This window comes from Schistocerca americana, chromosome 2, assembly GCF_021461395.2.
Source record: "Schistocerca americana isolate TAMUIC-IGC-003095 chromosome 2, iqSchAmer2.1, whole genome shotgun sequence".
Classification (NCBI taxonomy): domain Eukaryota; kingdom Metazoa; phylum Arthropoda; class Insecta; order Orthoptera; family Acrididae; genus Schistocerca; species Schistocerca americana.
Genome location: NC_060120.1, coordinates 1,081,672,267 through 1,081,687,449, shown reverse-complemented (window position 1 = coordinate 1,081,687,449; position 15,183 = coordinate 1,081,672,267). Strand labels below are relative to the sequence as shown.

The 15,183-nt window shown below is 42.1% G+C and overlaps 1 protein-coding gene across 2 annotated transcripts in view; it reads right to left on the bottom strand.

The window, feature by feature from the left end:
- Positions 1-14,799, bottom strand: part of LOC124595856 (fatty acyl-CoA reductase 1-like) — a 236,167-nt gene extending 221,368 nt beyond the window's left edge. For both annotated transcript variants that reach the window (XM_047134762.1, XM_047134764.1), the window contains exon 1: positions 14,712-14,799. The gene's annotated coding sequence lies outside the window, so the exon portion shown is untranslated. The remainder of the gene's footprint in view (positions 1-14,711) is intronic.
- Positions 14,800-15,183: the final 384 nt, after the last annotated feature.

Below are 15,183 nucleotides of genomic sequence, written 5' to 3'. Positions count from 1 at the left end.
GCAACAAGGTGCTTAAAACATAAATGTAGGCCTGTGCTGTCGCAGTGCCACGCAACCAACAAGGGGTGTGAGCCCCCTCCATGAGAAACACGACCATATGATAACACAATCACCTCCGAAATTTGCTCTTGGCACTACACACACTGGCAGATGACATTCACTGGACATTCGCCATACCCACACCCTGCCACCGGATCACCACATTGTGTACCGTGATTCATCACTTTACACAACGTTTTTCCATTGTTCAATCGTCCAATGTTTACACTCCTTACACCAAGCGAGACGTCGTCTGGCATTTACCCATGTGAGGTGTGACTTATGAGCAGCCGCTCGACCATGAAATACAAGTTTTCTCACATCCCGCCTAACTTTCATTGTACTTGCAGTGGATCCTGATGCAGTTTGGAATTCCTGTGTGATGGTCTAGATAGATGTCTGCCTATTACACATTACGACCCTCTTCAGCTGTCGGCGGCCTCTGTCAGCCAACAGAGGGCTGCATGCTTTTATGCTGTACATGTCCCTCCACGTTTCCACTTCACTATCACATTGGAAACAGAGGACGCAATTATGTTTAGTCATGTGGAAATCTTGTGTACAGATTTATGTCACAACTGATACCCAATCACCTGACCACGTTAGAAGAGAGAGTTCTGCAGAGAGCCCCATTCTGCTCCCTCACTGTGTCTAAGATCGCTGGTATGGAGGTCTCTAGAAGAGCGTAGCGTTCCAAAGGATTGGAAATGGGCACAGATAATACCAGTTTTCAAGAAGGGACCTCGAACAGATGTGCAGAACTATAGAGCTATACCTCTAACGTCGATCAGTTGTAGAATTTTGGAACACTTATTATGTTCGAGTATAATGACTTTTCTGGAGACTAGAAATCTACTCTGCAGGAATCAGCATGGGTTTCGAAAAAGACGGTCGTGTGAAACCCAGCTCGCGCTATTCGTCCACGAGACTCAGATGGCCATAGACACGGGTTCACAGGTAGATGCCGTGTTTCTTGAATTCCGCAAGGCGTTCGATACAGTTCCCCAAAGTCGTTTAATGAACAAAGTAAGAGCATGTGGACTATGAGACCAGTTGTGTGATTGGATTGAAGAGTTCCTAGATAACAGAACGCAGAATGTCATTCTCAATGGAGAGAAGTCTTCCGAAGTAAGAGTGATTTCAGGTGTGCCGCAGGGGAGTGTCATAGGACCGTTGCTATTCACAATATACATAAATGACCTGGTGTATGACATCGGAAGTTCACTGAGGCTTTTTGCAGACGATGTTGTTGTGTATCCAGAGGTTGTAACAATGGAAAATTGTACTGAAATGCAGGAGGATCTGCAGCGAATTGACGCATGGTGCAATTGAATCTCAATGTAGACAAGTGATATGTGCTGCGAATACACAGAAAGAAAGATCCCTTATCATTTAGCTACAAAATAGCAGGTCAGCAACTGGAAGTAGTTAATTCCATAAATTATCTGGGAGTACACATTAGGAGTGATTTAAAATGGAATGATCATATAATGTTGATCGTCGGTAAAGGAGATCCCAGACTGAGATTCATTGGAAGAATCCTAAGGAAATGCAATCCGAAAACAAAGGAAGTAGGTTACAGTACGCTTGTTCGCCCACTGCTTGAATACTGCTCAGCAGTGTGGGATCCGTACCAGATTGGGTTGATAGAAGAGATAGAGAAGATCCAACGGAGAGCAGCGCGCTTCGTTACAGGATCATTTAGTAATCGCGAAAGAGTTACGGAGATGATAAACTCCAGTGGAAGACTCTGCAGCAGAGACGCTCAGTAGCTCGGTACGGGCTTTTTTTAAAGTTTCGAGAACATACCTTCACCGAAGAGTCAAGCAGTATATTGCTTCCTCCTACGTATATCTCGCGAAGAGACCATGAGGATAAAATCAGAGAGATTAGAGCCCACACAGAAGCATACCGACAATCCTTCTTTCCACGAACAATACGAGACTGGAATAGAAGGGAGAACCGATAGAGGTACTCAGGGCACCCTCCGCCACACGCCGTCAGGTGGTTTGCGGAGTATGGATGTAGATGTAGATGTATCAGCAATAGGTCGGAGCACAATGCACCTAATATGAAAAACGTATGGTTTTTTGGAGTGTCCAGATGCTTTTCGTCTCCTAGTGTATATGTGAAATACAGTCACTTCCACAATAAAATGTATCTCATATTTTTAAATGTAGCATCCGCAGCAACATCTCTGGTACTGGTGTCGAATCTGTAATCAATGCACTTTTGCACAGTGTGTAGATAAACAGTGTGAGAGCTGAATGCTTTGTTTTTTTAGTGGCAGTTGCAAATGAGTGCAAAATATCTGAAGCATCACAAGACAGTGTTCCTTGTAAATCATCCAAAAGGGACCAAAGCTTTCATATGCTGGTGCTACTAAAACTCTTAGAAAGTCAAACACATTCATTGTGAATGGGATATGTGAGTTGTGTTTAGCAGTACATGTGTATCCAGCGTGGCTGACGCATCGCGCTAAATGGTCGTCCTGCTGTCAATATACGTCTCAGAAAAGTTAAACGTTCTCACCGCTAAAAACCGGTGCATGCTCATGAAAACACCATTAATCATTGTTTCATTATGAACAATGCACCCTGTGCTATTCTGTGAAGTCAGTATCGTGTTAGCAATGGTAAGCGCTAAAAGCCTGTGCACGCTCGTGAAAACACCGTTAATCATTGTCCCATCAGGAACAATGCACCCTGTGGTATTCTGTGACATCAGTATCGTGTTAGCAATAGTAAACACACATGCTGCCCAGAGGCGTCTCGCATATGGGGCTAGCGTGAGCGTTCTTTGGAGCTCTGTGACATCAGCATAACACTTGAAGAACTCTAACTGTATACCCGAAAGTAGATGCAACTTTCACCTGCTCGCTGTATGGAGCAGCGGCGTGAGAGCGATGGCTCACCCTGGTTTGCTTCCGGTGGTGGTGTCCCTGCACACACTCCTTCGAGGGTCTGTGCTCTGCAAATAGGTCTTCGCTCCCATCTGGTCTCGTCAGCAACGGTGCCGAGGTGGTTACATATTTCGAGAGGAATTTCTCAGGTGTCAAGTATGAAAGGGATGCCGCTGCCTCATCCTTAGTGGCTCAAATGGTCGCGTCGTAGCTTAGAGTGGACCGCCAGGGCACCCGCACTCTGGCATCGACGTCGGACGTCAGGTGGCGGGGTGTGTGTTTTTATTAGTGATCTTTCGTTTACACTATATCCCATCTATGTCAACATCTACATCTACATATATACTCTGCTAGCTATCAAGCAGTGTTTTGTGTGAGGCACTGATTACGCCAAGTCATGTTGCTCCCCCTCTGTTCCACTCACAGGTCATGTGAGGGAAAAACGACCGTCTGAACACCTCAGTACGAGCTCTAATTTCCCTTACCTTTGAATGGTGATCATTGCCTAATATGAAAGTTGGTGGTAATAATATATGCTCTACATCCTTGGTGAAGATAGGATTTTGGAATTTAGCGAGCAGATCCTTCCGTTTAGTGTGTCGTCTGCCTGCAAGTGTGTTCCACTTCAGACTTTCAATGAGATTTTTAACTCTCTCGCAATGGCTAAATGTACCAGTCACGAATCTGGTCGTTCTTCTTTGAACCTTCTCAATCTCTTGAATCAGTCCCAACTATTAAGTGCGCTGTACAGATGAACATTTTTCTAAGACAGAATGCCATGAATTAAAGAAAAACCCCATACATGTGAAGAATATCGATTTAATGAATTTTCATAAATTTTTTATATCAACATGGTGTTAGCGGTACAATAGTTAAGTGAAGGGTGTGTGTGAGTGGATGACATGGAGCACAACAGCAGGTTAAGTGCAGAATAATTTGTATGTAAAACGCAGTACAGTGGTTTAAGTGGGTGGGTGACAGAGAAAGATGCGCCAGAAATGGCGTTCAAAAACATGTGAAATTCGAAAAGTGTACCAGGAAATGGTGGGAGGGCATAACTGATTACTTAAGTTGCCATCAAAGGCGGTACAACAATTTAAGGAAATGGGGGTGACATGGAAAACCACTTAACAGAACAATAGGTTAAGGACCTATCAATCAAATGAGAACAATGGGTTACGTACTGGAGTGAATACCTGCCCCTGACGCAGGCAACCCACACGAAAAAGATGCACTAGCACTCCATTCCAGATGGGGGGTGGGCCAGTGGGAGGGGTAACAATAGATTAAGTGTGGTGACATGGAAAACAACTTACCTGAACAATAGGTTAAATGCATCTCAATCAGAAGAGAGCAATCAAAGGAGAATAATAGGTGTGCCCCTGAGTGCATGCCTACCCCTGATATAATCACCCTGCACTAAGAAACACACGAGCTCTCTCCTGGCCCCATGAATTACTATTTGCAGACAAATTCCTTCTCTGTACACAATAAATATCCATACAGCTGCCTAGTGTCCTCACTCTAGCACATGTACTTTCAGTGATCTGAATAACCGAGGTCTGATATCGGGGTGCTTTGCAAGAGTTTTGAGGGTGAGCTAGCCCACAACTGAGTCTGATCAATGGTACTGCCTTTGTCATAAACTGTGATGACAAAAGTCATGCGATAGCGAAAAGCGATATGCACATACACAGATGGCGGCAGTATCGCTTACACAAGGTGTTAAGGGGCAGTTCATTGGCAGAGCTGTTATTTGTAGGCATGTGATTGACGCCAAAAGGTTTCCGACGCGATCATGGCCATATGACAAGGATTAACACACATCGATCTCAAATTGGTAATTGATGCTAGGCACATTGGACAAGTTGACCAAACTCTTTCCATTCACCAAACAACCGCCTCACTGATGAAAATTTTTCACTAAAGTCCATGTAACCCAATGTGCCTGCCCAGTCACACAAGCCCTTATACAACTTCGGATTTTAAGTCACCTTTTTGCAAATGTCAGCTATGGATTAAAGTTAGGCATCGGGCCAATCTTGGTAATCGCATCATTATTATCCAAAGCACATTTTTTTTGTCATGGTACTGCTTTGCCCTTTAAACCGCTCAATCATCGCATCCCAGTTTACTAATAGTAAACTTGAAGATTTATTTGCATGAAATATGTACTTACACAGGAGACCAAACTATTAGAAAAAAAATTGCAAGAGCAGGCATAATATATTCAATAAAATTTTTCTGGGTTTGTGACCGCATCGTCAGTATATATAAAACTACCGATGTTTCGGTCCCTGTTGCAAGCGACGGTCTTTAGGGCGTTCTTGTTTACTACTGAATTAAGAACTTTGTTTCTTATACACCTGCAAACATGATTGTTGTCTAATTCTGATCAGCTGTTTAGGATGAAGGAGACGTATGTAGAAGTCATTATTGATGTTTTTATTATTTCTTTTCATTGGTGGAAACTCGACGTTTTGACTGGTGTTTGCATTACTGCTTGTGAGTTGTTGAAATCGGCGAATGGAAAACCAGGCGACAGCTGTGACGTGGCGTTGTTTTCCTACTTTCTAGTTGCGGCCGAGGCGGGCCAGTACTCTGTGTCCCTGCGGCAGCTGCGGTCTCTGGCGTGCCTGTATGTGTTGCTTCACGTTGTCCCGTAGCGTTGTTATTGCTGGCAGCCAAGATGTCGGAAGTCGGTACCCATCTTCTCTGTTCGTGTTGGCCTGTCGCTTGGCTATTTCTATTGCCTCTCTAATCTTCCTCCTGAAAGTAAGAGGCTGTTTCGCTAGTACTCATCGTGGTGTTCTGCCACTGCTGAATTGGTTTGCTGTCTTAGTCGGATGCATCTTTCGTGTTCAGATATCAGTGCGCTAATGGGTGGCCAGGTTTCGCCGGTATATACTAATTCACATTCGCACCTGATTTCTTAAACTAAAAAATAAATAATAAAAACACCAATAAAGATTTCTAACATGGCTTCACTTCATCAGAATTAGACAACAGCCATGTCTGCAGGTATATAAGAAACAAAGTTTCATCATTCAGCACTAAACAAAAACACGCTGAAGAAGGTCGCTTGACAGCGACCGAAACGTCGGTAGTTTTATATATATCGACAATGCGGTCACAATCCCAGAAAATTTTTTATTGAATGTGACAATGGCCGTGGAAGCCTACGTTTATACAGGCATAATATAGGCGATTTGTCACAGTGTGTTAAGTGCTAGTCAAATACACTTTTGGAGCCTCCATTTTCCAGATAAAGGGGATATTGCTGCAAAATGTTTTCTGCACTACAGTCTGAAAGCCGTTTTCTCACATCGTTTATGAATGGGTAAGGATTAACATTGAAAGAGTATTTTACACTTGGTTAACTACCCACAATAATCTTCATGAAACCTACGGAGGTCGTTAGAAACGAACAAGCCCTTCAAACGTTCCAGCATATTTGCATATTTGTTTATTCCATCTATAATGTGTTTGCTCTGAGCTTCAATATGATCCGTGTAATTTATCATGAAGGTTTGCAGTTTCCTTCTATAAATGTATACGCACATTCACGACAGTCATACCAATTCGATTTAAACCGTTTTTTAAACCGAAGGATATTTGCCTGTCAGTCTACAAGCCAAAGCAAGTATTTTAAAAAACCTGTTTGATATTAGAGCGTAGGATCCATTCCTTTAATGATTCTGTGAATAAGTCAGCAGCAGCCAAATTAATCAAATCACTTTTTTCAAGTAGCAATTCATGAACGAGTTTATGGAAGTTATGCTCTATGTGAACATTACACAGAAATGCTTCCCCTTTTAAACAAACTGTCACTAGCGGCAGGTTGGACTTTTATTTATGTGTTGACTGTTCCTTTAGACATGTCCTGAAGAACAATACTACTATGAATCAAGACACAAAGGAATTAAAGACATTAGCCGCCAGTGGGCATTGATTTATATCAATGGGGAAGCAATCGAACCGCGGTATTGAACGTCTAGGCATGGTTGAACTACAGACAACACGAGCTGTGTACCTCCTTCCTGGTGGAATGACTGGAACTGATCGGCAGTCGGACCCCTTCCGTCTAATATGCGCTGCTCATGGTTCAAATGGCTCTGAGCACTATGGGACTTAACATCTGAGGTCATCAGTCCCCTAGAACTTAGAACTACTTAAACCTAACTAACCTAAGGACCTCACACATCCATGCCCGACTCAGGATTTGAACCTGCGACCGTAGCGGTCGAGTGGTTCCATACTGAAGTGCCTAGAACCGCTCGGCCACATTGGTCGGCTACTGCCCATGCATGGTTGTTTACATCTTTGGTGGGTTTAGTGACATCTCTGAATAGTGGAAGGGACTGTGTCTATGATACAATATCCAAAGTCAACGTCTATCTTCAGAGTTCTGGGAATCGGGGTGATGCAAAACTTTTTTTGATGTGTGTATTTCTGGCTACACAAAACGGTCATTAATTGTCAGGTATTTCATGCTCGACTTAACTACGAACGACCCAAAAGTCTTTTTGGGATAAATCCTTAAGAGCGTCACTCAGATCAGAGTACGAGTTGAAAGTTCAGAATTTAAAAAAAAAAAAAAGAAAAGAAAAGAGTGTGTGAATTCCTAAGAGACCAAACTGCTGAGGTCATCGGTCCCTAGTCTTACACATTACTTAAACAAACCTAAACTAACTTATGCTAAGAACAACACAAACCCTAGCCCGAGGGAGGACTGGAACCTCTGGCGGGAGGGGCCGCGCAGTCCATGACATGGAGCCTCAAGCCGCGCGGCCACTGCGCGCGGCTGTCTGCACGCTGGTAAGTTTATTCGTTTCGAGAGCAGAGAGCCAAAGGAAGACTTCGTGAATTTTACTTACAATGTATGTGTAAAAACTCAAAATCGTATTTGAATGGGACTTTCATGAAGCAAAATGTAACATCCAAAATGAAGAAAAAAAAAATCAGCTGAACATGAACCTTTACCTAATGCAGGCGTAGCCAGCGAAGCACAGAGCAATAAACAACAACGCCTGATCGAGTCAGGTGGGCGAATATTCATTTGTGTTCAAGAAAGTGCAACACAGTGGAAATAACAACGTAGCATTAGTAACAATTCTGTGGAAAAAACAATATAGCTTATTATCACTCGAGTGGTAATAAAACTATGGAGCTATTATCACTGGAGTGGAAGTATCCATGTGCCGCTGTTGTTAATCGAACCATTGTCGGTTAGACCATCAGTGAAACAGCAACTTACATTCTTGCAGCCGAAAAGGCGAGTACACCGTTCGTTTGTTACACAATTTTATGAGCTTCAAACTAGAGCGATTAGTTTTCAGTCATGTGCATGGTTATTACTTTAATTCTAAATTTCTTACATGTTTGAGCGCTTACTAGGCACAATCTTTCGTTTGAATAGCAGTTGTAGTATAAAGAACCATAACTTTATGGACTCTTGTATTGGCAAAATTTTGGAAATTTGTTGCCAAACTGCATAGGTCAAGGGTCCCTAGGTTTAAACACTACTTAATCTAACTTAAACTAGCTTACGCTACGGACAACACACACACCCATGCCTGAGGCAGGGCTCGAATGACCGACGGGAGAAGGAGCCGCACAAACCGAGGCAATCCGCCCAGACCACCGTGCTACTCCGCGCAGCTCTTGTATCGTTCTAGTATGGTAAAGGCTTCTGTTTGTTTTGATCTGAACAATTCAACGTCGTTTAGACTATCAGTGAGGCAACACCTTAATTTCCCGCAGCAGATAAGTCTTGTACATCGTTCGTTTGATAAATATGTTTACAAGATTCGATCAGGACGACTTGGTTTTAGTTATATAGTTGGTCTCTAGAGTATGTTTTCGCCGTTTTTAGAACGGATAGGAACAGTGATTGGTGTGTTCATATGTGAGCTGAGCTGGTGACTCTTTACTTACGGTTCCAGGCAGTGTTGACTTCTGTCGAACTGCTTGAGGCTGTTGCCAATGGGCAATGGGCACCACTGTGCGGGGCAGGTGGTGTTGGCAGGGGATGGGGAGGGAGAAAGGAGAAAGGGATGTCCACTGCGCCCGTGTGTTCCCCGATCTGTCCACTTCTTTGACCATCCCGGCTACTCCTTGCACTGAGGTTGATGCCTCATCTATTGTCGAGTGCGAGGACGCTTCAGCATCGGGTAAACAGCGAATGACATCACAGGGGGCTGTGGCCTACAGTGTCCCTGAGACAGAAGCAATCGCATGCACTGTTTCAAAGGAAGTCTCGCCTGCAAGGTATGGTCATTCAAAGAGTGTGGGATTACTGGCAGTTGGGAATTCCAACTTTAGGCATGTAATGGGACCCCTTAGGGATATGTCTGTCATGAGAAGAATCGATTGTGCACTCTGTGTACTTACCTGGAGGAGGCATTCCAAACGTGAAAAGTCTGCTATTGGGTGTCATGAAGAGCGCAGGTTGCAGCCAGGTTCAGGTGGTGGCTCATCTCAGTATTAACGATGCTTCTTCCTCTGGATTGAAAGAGATTCTGTTTGGTTGTGGTTGGTTTTGGGTGGCTAGCTGAAGTAGTAAAGAATGTCTTGCTTGCAACATCAATGTGGAACTCACCATCTGTAGCATCGTTCACAGAAACGACTGTGGTCCTCCGGTGCAGAACCGAGTGGACGGTCTAAATCAAATGTTCTGACGGACCTGCGACCGTGTGGGCTGCTGATTCCTGGACTTGAGCCGTAGGGTAGTGGGTTTACAGGTTCCGTTTAACATATCATGGGTACATTACACACAGGAAGCAGCTACAAGGATAGTGGGGCTGTGTGGAAGGGGCTGGGCGATTTAGTAGGTTACAGGATCTTGGGAAACTAAAGAAACGGTGCCAGTTTAGAAAGGTACTGGGAAAACACAGGAAGGTAGACCTAGAAAAAACAGTCTTGTAGTTGTAAATTGTTGTAGCTGTGTTCGGAAAGAACCAGAGCTCTAAGTGCTAATAGGAAGCACAGAAGCTCATATCGTTGTAGGTGCGGAAAGTTGGCTAAAGCCGAAATTTTTAGATATGATTTAAAAGTGTGCAGAAAGGATAGATTGAATACAGTTGGTGTTGGAGTGTTTATAGCTGTCAGAAGTTGTTCATCTTGTAGTGAAATTGAAGTAGATAGTTCTGTGAGTTAGTATGAGCAGAGGTTATAGTAGACAACTGACATAAATTAGTAATTGTTTCCCTTTACCGACCCCCGACTTAGATAATACATGAACAGTTCAAAGGAAACCTGAGTCTCATTTCATCTAGGTATAGTTGGTGGTGACTTCAGTTTACTCTCGATATATTGGTGAAAAAAGGATATTTGAAGTTGGTGTAGGCATGAAACGTCGTCCGGTATCGTACTGAATGCTTTCTCTGAAAATTATTTGAGAAGTTGGTTCAGGATCCCACTCGAGTTATAAATGGTTGCGGAAACATACTTGACCTCTTAGCAACAAATAATCCAAAGCAAATAGAGAACACCACGACGGATACAACGATCAGTGAGCGCAAGGTCGTTGTAGCGCGACTGAATACTGTAACATTCCAACCCTCCAAAAATAAACGCGAAATGCACCTATTTAAAAAGTAGATGAAATTTAGCTTGACGTCTTCCTAAGAAACATTCTCCATTCCTTCCAATTTGACAAGGTAAGCGTAGACCAGATGTGATTTACATTCAAAGAAATAGTGTGGACGGAAATTGAGAGATATATACTAAATAAACTAATAAGAATTGGTACTGATGCCTTTTGGTACACAAAACATATCAGAATACTGTTGAAGAAGAAAAGGAAAAAAAATTCCAAATCTAAAAGAATGCAGAATCCTCTACTATGGCAAAGTTGCACAGAAGCTCGACATTTAGCGTAAATCAGAGTTACTTTTAATAGTTTCCAGAAGGAAACTCTGTCTCCGAATCTGGCGAAAAAAACCAAAGAGAGTCATGTCGTGTAAAGTACACCAGTGGCAAGACGCAATCGATACCTTCACTGCGCGATAAAAGTGGCGAGGTTACTGACGACATTGCCACAAAAGCAAAGTTACTAGACGCGGTTTTCTGAAATTCCGTCACGAAAGAAGACGGGGTAAATATTTCAGAATTCGAATCAAGAAACACAGTCGACATGACTTAGAAGTAGATACCCACTGTGTAGCGGAACAGCAGAAGCCACTTAATGAAGGCGAGACTTCCGCCCAGATTGTATGCTAGTGATGTTCCTTTCAGAGCATACTGATACAATAGCTGCATACTTAGCAATCATATACAACCGCTCGCCTCTCGAAAAATCCCTAGGTAAAGGCTGGAAATCTGCGACAGTCACACCAGAACCCAAGAAAGGAAATAGGTTTAATTCACTGGCTTCCAGAACCATATCACCAACGTCGTTTTATGGTAGTATTTTGGAACATATACTGTGTTCGAACATTGTGGATTACCTCGAAGAAAACGATTTATTGACAAATAGCCAGCACGGATTCAGAAAAGATCGTTCCTGTGAAACACTCTTTATTCTCACGAAGTAATGACTGCTATCAACAGGGCATAGGAGGCTTTTCATACCGTTCCCCAGAAGTGACCTCTAATCAAATTGCTTGCCTACGGACTGTCGTCTCAATTGTGCGATTGGATTTGTGATTAATATCGGAAATGTGACAGTTCGTAGTGACTGACGAAAAGTCATCGGGTAAAACAGGAGTAGTATCTGGAGTTCCCGATAGGAGTGTTGTAGGACCTCTGCTGTTCCCAATCTTCATAAACGATTTAGGAGATACTCTGAGCTGCCGTCTTAGAGTGTTTGCAGTTGATGCTGTCATTTACTGTGTTGCAAAATCATCAGATTATCAAAACCAATTGCAAAATAAGTTAGACAAGTTACATGTGTGACGAGAAAAATGGAAATTGACTCTAAATAATGAAAAGTTTGAAGTCATCCACATGAGTATAAAAAGGTATCCTCTAAATTTCTCTTACACGATAAATCACACAGATCTAAAGGCTGTAAATTCAGCTTAATGTTTAGGAATTGCAATTACGAATAAGTTAAATTGGAACGATGATTTTGATAATGTTGTGGAGAAAGCAAACCTGAGACTGCACTTATCTGGCCTCGCTGGGGTTCTGCTGTGCGGTGTGGTATCCACATCAGATAGCACTGACGGAGGACATCGAAAAAATTCGAAGACGAGCAGTTAGTTTTATATCTTCGCAAAGTAGGAGATAGAGGGCCACGGATATGACACTCGAATTGGGTGGCAATCATTAAAACAAAGGCGTTTTTCGTTGTGTCAGTACCTTCTTATGAAATTTCGATCACTTACTTTCTCCTCAGAGTGTGAAAATAATTGGTTGGCGCCAAGGCACATAGGGAGAGATGATCAACATAATAAAGTAAGAGAAACCAGAGGTCCCACTAAAAGTTTTAAGTGTTCGTTTCTCCCGCGCACTGTTCGAAAGTGGAACGGTAGAGAAATGGCTTGAAGGTGGCACTTAACAGTGAACTGCAGATCAATCATTTAGATGTAGACGGAACTGCAAGTTGATAACGTATTTATAAATGCCATTTATACAATGTTCTGTCGATACATGGAAGAACATTGGTATATTAAAATTTGAAATACACAGTAGGCCTACTGTTGATTCTCAATAATATTTATTATATATTTCGTTGTGAACTGGCTTCCGAGGCCATTCTCAAAGCACTTAATGAACATATAAGTGTGTGATCGCTCAGTACATTGTTCGAGATAGTATTGTGTAGTAAATGGGCAAACCGAAAACGAGATTTTGGTATTACATGACAATGTACAAACATTTTTGTGGTTGAATATCTTATTCTCATCTTTAGTTGTCACACGTGATATGAATTCTTTTACAAGATGACATATTTATTTTGTAACTGAAGTATATCCAAAGTTTCATCTTTTTCAATATTTTTAAAATGCAATCCCATAGTCAAGGTGAGAATAATTTCTATGGAACGAAATGTGGTAATAGCGTCATTACGTAACGGCGCCAGTTCATTTAACTTACGTCTTGTGACGAAACGGGTTACTATCTAATGAAACTTTTTGCCTTAAAATGGAAAAATTTTGTTGAAGCGGTCTTTCAGATACGGCAGAATCAGTAAAATGACATGAAAAGCCGTCGCAACAACGAAGAAACCTGATTCACCAGTTCTGCAGTATTGGCGAATTCAACAGCCACGCGTGTTCCTAATACCTAGCGTAAATGCTACAAATCCCTCACATTTTGAAATGTACACACAAATAGAAGAGTATAACTTACAAGTATCGGGAAATAAACACTTGAACACAGGGAAAGACGAGGATAGCAAGAAGATGAATTTTACGCGGATCAGCAGAAAATTTTCAGAAACCAAATGATGTTATAAAGCACGTAAACTTATCGAATCAGTTCTTACAGTTAAAATAATTTACCTCCAGAACTAGTCTCAACAACGACGTAAGAGTTGTTTTGAGTTAACAGAAGAGATTTAAACGATAATGGAACAACCACTTATTGATTTGCGACACTACAATGAAAAGTCACAAAACTGCTGCTTAAGATTAATTAAATTTGTGTTTAAGCGAATTGCGTACATGAAGAGAGAACGTTTAACAAGTTATAACTACTCTGGTGAAAACGCCTTTTAGCAGCCGGAATGTTTAACGCAAATTACTTAACTGTCGTAGGCAGCCTGGCGTCGTCTCCTGTTTGCGAACTGCGTACCCCAATCCATACTCCATACTCTAAACTTAGCGGCACTCCTGGAAATTAACATAACGGGATACGGCAGAAGTTCTTGTTCTTTTCTCGTGGATTAGAGTCATCACTTCTTATGGCGAGGAACTAATATGCTTGGCTCTAATAATAAAATGGTACGCCAAAATCATCAAACGGTAAATTCACGGTCAGACACTTTCTTCTGTTATACACTTACTTTGTGTTCTATGTGCCACATGAAAAAGGAAAACAGTTTCCATAACACGTCGAGTTATTTCGCACTCTACATGAGGTCAGTAAGCAGCGATTGCCAGATAATAAACAGCTTACAAAATGCATACAGGGTGTTCGGAAATTCCCGTTTGAGACTTCTAAGGCATGTAAAGGAGAATGAGTACATAATATTTTGAATGGGAACCCATGCCCGAAAATAACAGCACAAGTCAAGTGTAAACATGCAGACCACATTTCGTCGCATCGCCGTAAACCAGCGGGGCTCACAGCCTTTTCAAAAGATTTCACACAATAGTTCAAGAAAGATTTACTTATGACGATGAACGCGTAAACACGTTGCACAGCCAAAAACTAGCACATTCATTTACACTTTTACGACACAGAGGCCATGACTCGCATATTTCAGACAACTATGAATCTCTAGATATTGCTTTGTCACATTTTCACACAGTGAATTATCGATGTATTACGAAGTTCGTCTCTCGCGAATTATTACATTCTTTAAATTTATCTCTCGAATACAGCCATTTATGGACGCAAAAGTCATCGTGTTAGTATATGTGTAATCCCAAAGCAATACTAGATGAAAAATAGTTACTCCTTAGATGACAACTACACAGAGTACATAGCAAACACAAACCTCAGGTACGCTATCACAATTTTGTCTTTGCTGAGGAGGAATAGAAAAGGAAGAAAATGAAATTTATATTGGACTGTGGTAGTAGTATCTAAACAGTATTCTTGATACGGAGCCAAAACACTGTACATCCGGGTGATCTGGCTACTGCGTCTGACTTACCTGGCAGAAATGCGGTTGACGACAGTTAACTGGAAACAGACGAACTCTGCAGTGTCTGCTTGGGCAACTAGAGCGATATAACGTTCTAACGTCAGCGAATCAGTTTTACTTTTATTGCAGCTCACCGTGAGACAATACACTCGGAACGCCGCCTTGTATGCTAATTGCCGTCGACAGTTACAGCTGAATCATTATTACTTGCGAGTGCATTGTGCTAGGTCGCTAATTTTTTTGTGCATGTGAACTTACAGTACTACCACCTTAGGATACGTTTCTATTGAACGCTCATTCACATCTAGCTTCTACCAGCACACACAAGTTTTTAATTCTCAGCTGCTAGCTCCAGTGCTATGATAACGAGGACTATATCGCAGAATCGATGCTCTGAATCAGTCTCTTTTAGCTGACCCTGTTTCAGAGACATCTCTCTACTAGATCGAACGTCTGTCCTGGCGCTGCGTTTCAGGATAAG